The 6,121-nt window shown below is 44.1% G+C and overlaps 1 long non-coding RNA gene across 1 annotated transcript; it reads right to left on the reverse strand.

The window, feature by feature from the left end:
* Nucleotides 1-1,460: 1,460 nt before the first annotated feature.
* On the reverse strand, nt 1,461-3,429 carry LOC138645868 (uncharacterized). Its single transcript, XR_011314787.1, has 4 exons — nt 3,372-3,429; nt 3,010-3,205; nt 2,704-2,863; nt 1,461-1,765 (listed from the first exon to the last, which is right to left on the reverse strand). It is a non-coding gene; the product is annotated as an uncharacterized lncRNA (long non-coding RNA).
* Between the last annotated feature and the right edge of the window lie 2,692 nt (nt 3,430-6,121).

A 6,121-nucleotide genomic window follows, 5' to 3' on the forward strand; every position in this document is an offset into this window, starting at 1 on the left:
CGCCGTCAACTTCCCGTACTGTGCCAGCCCTAAAGCACAGCACAGCGTTTATTATTAAGTCAACGGTGTGCTCAGCTTTACGGGCGGGAATCACAGTGTCAGTCACTGCGGAAAGATGACGGCGAGGGACGTGGTAGACACCTTTTTATATTTGTGGGGTATTGTTCACTTTTTATTTGAGTGTTTAAAACAGTGCGCTAGTCACCCAATATTCCCTTGTTTAAAACAAAGACATCGCTGGATCGGTCTAAACTCGCCGATCCAACAATGACAGCGTCTGATCAGTTACCCAAAAAAAATTCCAAATCATTCGCTGACACCAAAAAACTCACAGCAGGGGCTCAATCGTTTTACGATTTCAGAAAAGATAACGTTGGTTACACACAAAAACCAACTTTATCTATACTGAAATTGTTGTGTGATGGTACATTGTAAACTTGACATATTGAGCAATGCTGTTTGTGTTTGTAACATCTGAGTACAATGAGCGACAGCCCTATAAAACAATGAAAAAAACAAATTGATAAATATTGTCAGACATTGCACATCAGGTGTTACAAAGACAAGATTTGTGTATACGGCGCAAGGTGTGATTTGGTGCAAACTTTATTTGAGACAATAAAAACTATTTTTTTTTTAAAAAAAATAACATTTATTTAGGGTACAAAAAAAAAAAATTGGGAAATGTTATTAGGGGGTACCAACATCCGCAATTAAAGGAGATTGATATCCCACACTTTTTGGGGGTGTTGAGGAGACCGAGGAGGAGGACGAGGGGGAGGAAGCAGCATACTCTATGACACTAGACGGGATGCCGACATCAATCCAGCCAGTGGATGGTGGCGTGACTAGCAAAGCAGGAGGTGAGGGAGGAGGAGGGACGACCAGTGTCCTTGGCTGGCTACTCCGGCTCCGGGTAGACCCAGGCTGTGATGGTGTACTCCTTGTAGACCCAGGCTGGGTACTGGGTGTACTCCGTGTAGACCCAGCCTGGGTACTTGGTGTGCTCCGGGTCGACCCGGGGTGTCTTCTGATGGTACTTTTGGGAGCAGCCATAGCCAAGGTCGTAGTACTTGTCGTCGTCTTCTTCTTTTTCCTCCTCTCTCCCTCTGGGTGTGGGTCGGCTTCCCGTCTGTGTCCCCTTGAAGGCCTGTCAGGCTCTGAACTTTGGGGCTCTGTTCTGTGGTGGCGGTGGCGGTGGCGGTGGCCCTCGGCACGCGGAGCTCTGTGGTGGTGCTCTGCAGCAGGAGTCGGAGTTATGGCAGCCAGCGATGGTACTGCGGGCATATTTGTCGCTGACTGCAAGACCCGAGCCTGCTGCAGAACACTGACATATACATTGTTGCAGCCCTGCATGACCGAAATCTGGAGTTCCGGCGTAAGATGTTCAACCATGCCGTTGTGAATGGCAGTAAAAAAATGTTTGGCCGGCCTCGAGAGATCCGTTTCGATGTTTTCAAGACGCCGTTCGATATTGCACATTTTATCTCACAGCGCCTTGAAACCATTCTGAAATACGGTGCTCAGATGTAAAAATTCGGGCATGGGCGCCCTGTCCGAGGCCCGCTGACGCTGTCGGGAAGACCCAAAGGAAGGAGCGACAGAGGCCTCGGCCAGGGGAACATCTGATGGACCGGCTGCCGGTTCGCCAGATTGTGGTGGTGCAGACCTGCTCTCGCTGTGGGATGGCTGCGACTGTTCAGATGGCGCTTCACAAAGGACCGCTCCAGAGGGTCGGACAGTCTCGCGGGTGCTGCTGTGTGTTCTGTGAAAACATAAGGAAACCATTAGTATACTAAATATCACATTTCACATGCGTCATTAATTAACTTTACCGCCAGGTATCCATTGCCGCCATTAATATTAACCTATTTTTAATATTGACACTGCATATGCACCATCAATATTAAAAAAAAGGTATTTATTTAATTCACAATAGTCACCCATGGTTGTGGTTTGCAACGCCAGACAATTATGCTTACGTTGGAACTGCCATGACGTCACGGTCATGTGACCGAGACGTCATCACAGGTCCTGCGAGCTGAGCAACCATGGGAACATAACCTGCTTTGCAGTGGAATGTATGCCGTATCTATTATATTTTACTTTTTTGTGTATAAAAAAATCGGGGATACACCTGGATAGCCACTATACTACTACACTATTAAATATTGGCTGGGCATGGCCAATCTACTATTTTTCTGTGTTCTGTATACTTCAGATTTCAGTGAAATTGCTAGTAAGTCAAGCTCAACATTGTAGTAATCCCAGAAGGCTCGGAGCACGGAGCCGCTGTGTCAAGTGTGAGAAGACCAGAAATGAATAAAAAATTCTAGGTCAACGAGGCGTGAAAAGTAAAAACAAAATACTTTATTCACTTCAATCAGAAGCAGAGGATGAAACATCTGCACAATACAATAAAAACACTATCTACGCATTTCAGGTCTGATGTTCCCTGTCTCCTGAAACGCGTAGATAGTGTCTATTGTATTGTGCTGATGTTTCATCCTCTGCTTATGATTGAAGAGGATAAAAGTATGTATTTTTTCCTTTTCACACCTCGGTGAACTTGCCTTTTTTTCTTCCTTTCTATACTTGGTACTTGCCAAAATAAATGGCTGGGCAATAAGCTACGTGGCTGGAATGTAGTATGTGAATATGCATGTTGTAAAAACTAGGTGTGTGCATAGGTACTATACTTACTCTCTGCTTTCAAGGACCGGTCGCAAGAACTGCAGTATACGGTTGTACTTGTACACCGAGGTCCTTGAAGCGGCAGCACCACTACGAGTCTATCCCTCCTTTTTCAGGCCCCTCCTGAAGCGGTCCTTCATGGAGCGCCATCTGGTCTTCAATTGTTTAACTGTGTATAAATTGAAAAAATAAAAAAGGTTTTAGATAATATATTGAAAACGATTACGCAACCATGTGCAATCCCAATAGAAGACATCACAGACGGTTGTGTAATCCTGGCATGATGGGTCACAGCAGCATTTTGTAAATACTTACGGAAACTAGCTTTGGCCTTGGGTGAAGCGCTGTCGAAGCCATCCCACAGCGATTGTGCCACCTCTTTCCACAGACGCCGCAATATGCCCTGGTCCGCGTGCCGGGGGTCACGGCTGTCCCACAACGGGCCCCGTGCTTCAATGGATGCCACCATCATGTCAATATCGAGTGGTTCATCCAGGGCCCGTTGTGAAACCTAGAAAAAATGGAAAATATTAATGTTTGAAAGATAAAAAAAATTGTCCCTACCTCCTCCACCGCCACCTACTACACACAACACCACAACCTCCCACCACCCCCCATAACCGCAAAAACAAAAAAATTAAACAAAAAAAATTAATAGGTTTGAAATAAATACTTACTCTCCGTCCTGCAACCACAGCTTGGCCCCGTCGTCCCTGCTGCTGCTCCCTCTCTTCCTCCTGGTTCCCCTCCTCACTTGAAGAAGCCTGCAAAATAGTTTACCAAAAAGTTGAGTGAACCAACTACAAATGACAGCGAATATAGTAAGCAATAGTAGATCATGTACTCACCGGACTCCTCAGCGGTGGGGTATGGCTGGAATCGCTGCCGCTGGCCATGACTAATGCAATTCTGAAATAAAGAACAAAATAACATTGATCCTATGCTCCTATGCACAATCCAGCAATATATAAATAAAAAAAAAAAAAGTCACTTAAACCACAAAGAACATTGCACTCCAACTGAACTAACGCTGAGCAAACAACACTGCCACATTGATTAAATTAAAGAAACACTGGCAGAGACAACCCAATGCCAGAGTACAAAAGCCTAAAGATAAGAAAACTAATCTACAACAGACCCTATGTAGTAATCCCAAAAGGTTTTTTTTTTTTTTTTTTTAAAGTACAGTATGCACGGAGCAACACAAAAAACACAATATTTTTTTGAAAGTAAAAAATTAACAACCCCCAAAAATTAAGGGCAGAAACATTAATAACACACCATACTTTACAATAAAACCGACAGGGACAGAGACAATAAAAGGGCCATACAACGCCATACATCACAACCATAAACATACAACGATGTCTTTACACAACCACAGTGCTGAACATAATACACAACTTGCAATATAAATTATTACATTTAATAAAAGGGCGCAGAATCATTCTATACTACCATACTTAACAATAAAACCGACAGGGCCGGAGACAATAAAAGGCCATACAACGCCATACATCACAACCATAAACATACAACGATGTCTTTACACAACCACAGTGCTGAACATAATACACAACTTGCAATATAAATTATTACATTTAATAAAAGGGCGCAGAATCATTCTATACTACCATACTTAACAATAAAATCGACAGGGCCGGAGACAATAAAAGGCCATACAACGCCATACATCACAACCATAAACATACAACGATGTCTTTACACAACCACAGTGCTGAACATAATACACAACTTGCAATATAAATTATTACATTTAATAAAAGGGCGCAGAATCATTCTATACTACCATAAATAAAACCGACAGGGCCGGAGACTATTAAACGCCATCATATAACGCAAGAATAAAACATCACAACTGAATACAAAAAACACCACCAAACCAAAAAATGGAAACGAAAAATCTATCCTGGAAAGAACAATAATCAAGGCCGCAGACAATGAAACGCCATCCTATACAACGCCATACATCACAACCAGACTAAAAATACCACAATATCTTTAACCACAGTGCAGAATATAATACACAACTTGCAAAAATAATTTAAAAAAGCATGGAGAAAATGCACAGAATCATTCTATACTTACATCTCTGGACAGCGGATGAATAGTAGAAGTCGTCTGGGGTTCTGGTGTGATGCCTCTAGATGTTCTGGAGATGTGCCTCTGGTGTCTTGCCTCAAGATGCTGCAGCAGAAGTGACAAACAATCCAACATTTTCTTTATATATGGGGGATGTTTTTCTCACTGTTTGCACTGTCTAGACACTGTCTAGACACTTTTTTGTTTCATTTTATCTAACGACGCATGCGTCGTACAACGCACGCACGACGCACACCCGCGACGCAAGTTCGTTGTCAATACGTTTCAATGGGAAATTGTAACGCATTGACAACGCAAGTGCGACGCAAGTGCGACGCGCGCGTTTTTTGGACGCTACAAAAATGCAACATGGTAGCGTCTCCGACGCCACCCATGTGCGGTGAAACGACGCATGCGTTGTGCGTTTTACCGAAAACGCACGACAACGCAACGCATGCGTCATGCGCCCCTATCTTTATCATTGGGGACGCATGCGTTGCGTTGTCGTGCGTCGGCGACGCTGCGTCGCATGACGCTAATGTGAACGTAGCCTAAGATGGTTCATTTGGTGCCTTTGCCTAAATTGCCTTCTTCTTCTGATTTGGTTCCATTGTTTTTTCAGCATGTGGTGCGTTTGCATGGTATTCCGGAGAATATTGTGTCCGACAGAGGTTCCCAGTTTGTTTCTAGGTTTTGGCGGGCCTTTTGTGCCAAGCTGGGCATTGATTTGTCGTCTTCTTCTGCATTTCATCCTCAGACAAATGGCCAGACTGAGCGAACTAATCAGACCTTGGAGACCTATTTGAGATGCTTTGTGTCTGCTGATCAGGATGATTGGGTGGCTTTTTTGCCATTGGCCGAGTTTGCCCTTAATAATCGGGCTAGTTCGGCTACTTTGGTTTCGCCTTTTTTTTGTAATTTTGGTTTTCATCCTCGTTTTTCTTCTGGGCAGGTTGAGCCTTCTGACCTTCCTGGTGTGGATTCTGTGGTCGACAGGTTGCAGCAGATTTGGGCTTATGTGGTGGGCAATTTGGTGCTGTCTCAGGAGGAGGCTCAACGTTTTGCTAATCGTCGTCGGTGTGTTGGTTCCCGGCTTCGGATTGGGGATCTAGTTTGGTTATCTTCCCGTCATGTTCCTATGAAGGTTTCTTCCCCTAAGTTTAAGCCTCGATTTATTGGTCCTTATAGGATTTCTGAGATTATTAATCCGGTGTCCTTTCGCCTGGCGCTTCCGGCCTCGTTTGCTATTCATAATGTCTTCCATAAATCTTTGTTGCGGAAATATGTGGAGCCCGTTGTTCCCTCTGTTGATCCTCCGGCCCCT

Source organism: Ranitomeya imitator, chromosome 7 (assembly GCF_032444005.1).
Source record: "Ranitomeya imitator isolate aRanImi1 chromosome 7, aRanImi1.pri, whole genome shotgun sequence".
Taxonomy (NCBI): domain Eukaryota; kingdom Metazoa; phylum Chordata; class Amphibia; order Anura; family Dendrobatidae; genus Ranitomeya; species Ranitomeya imitator.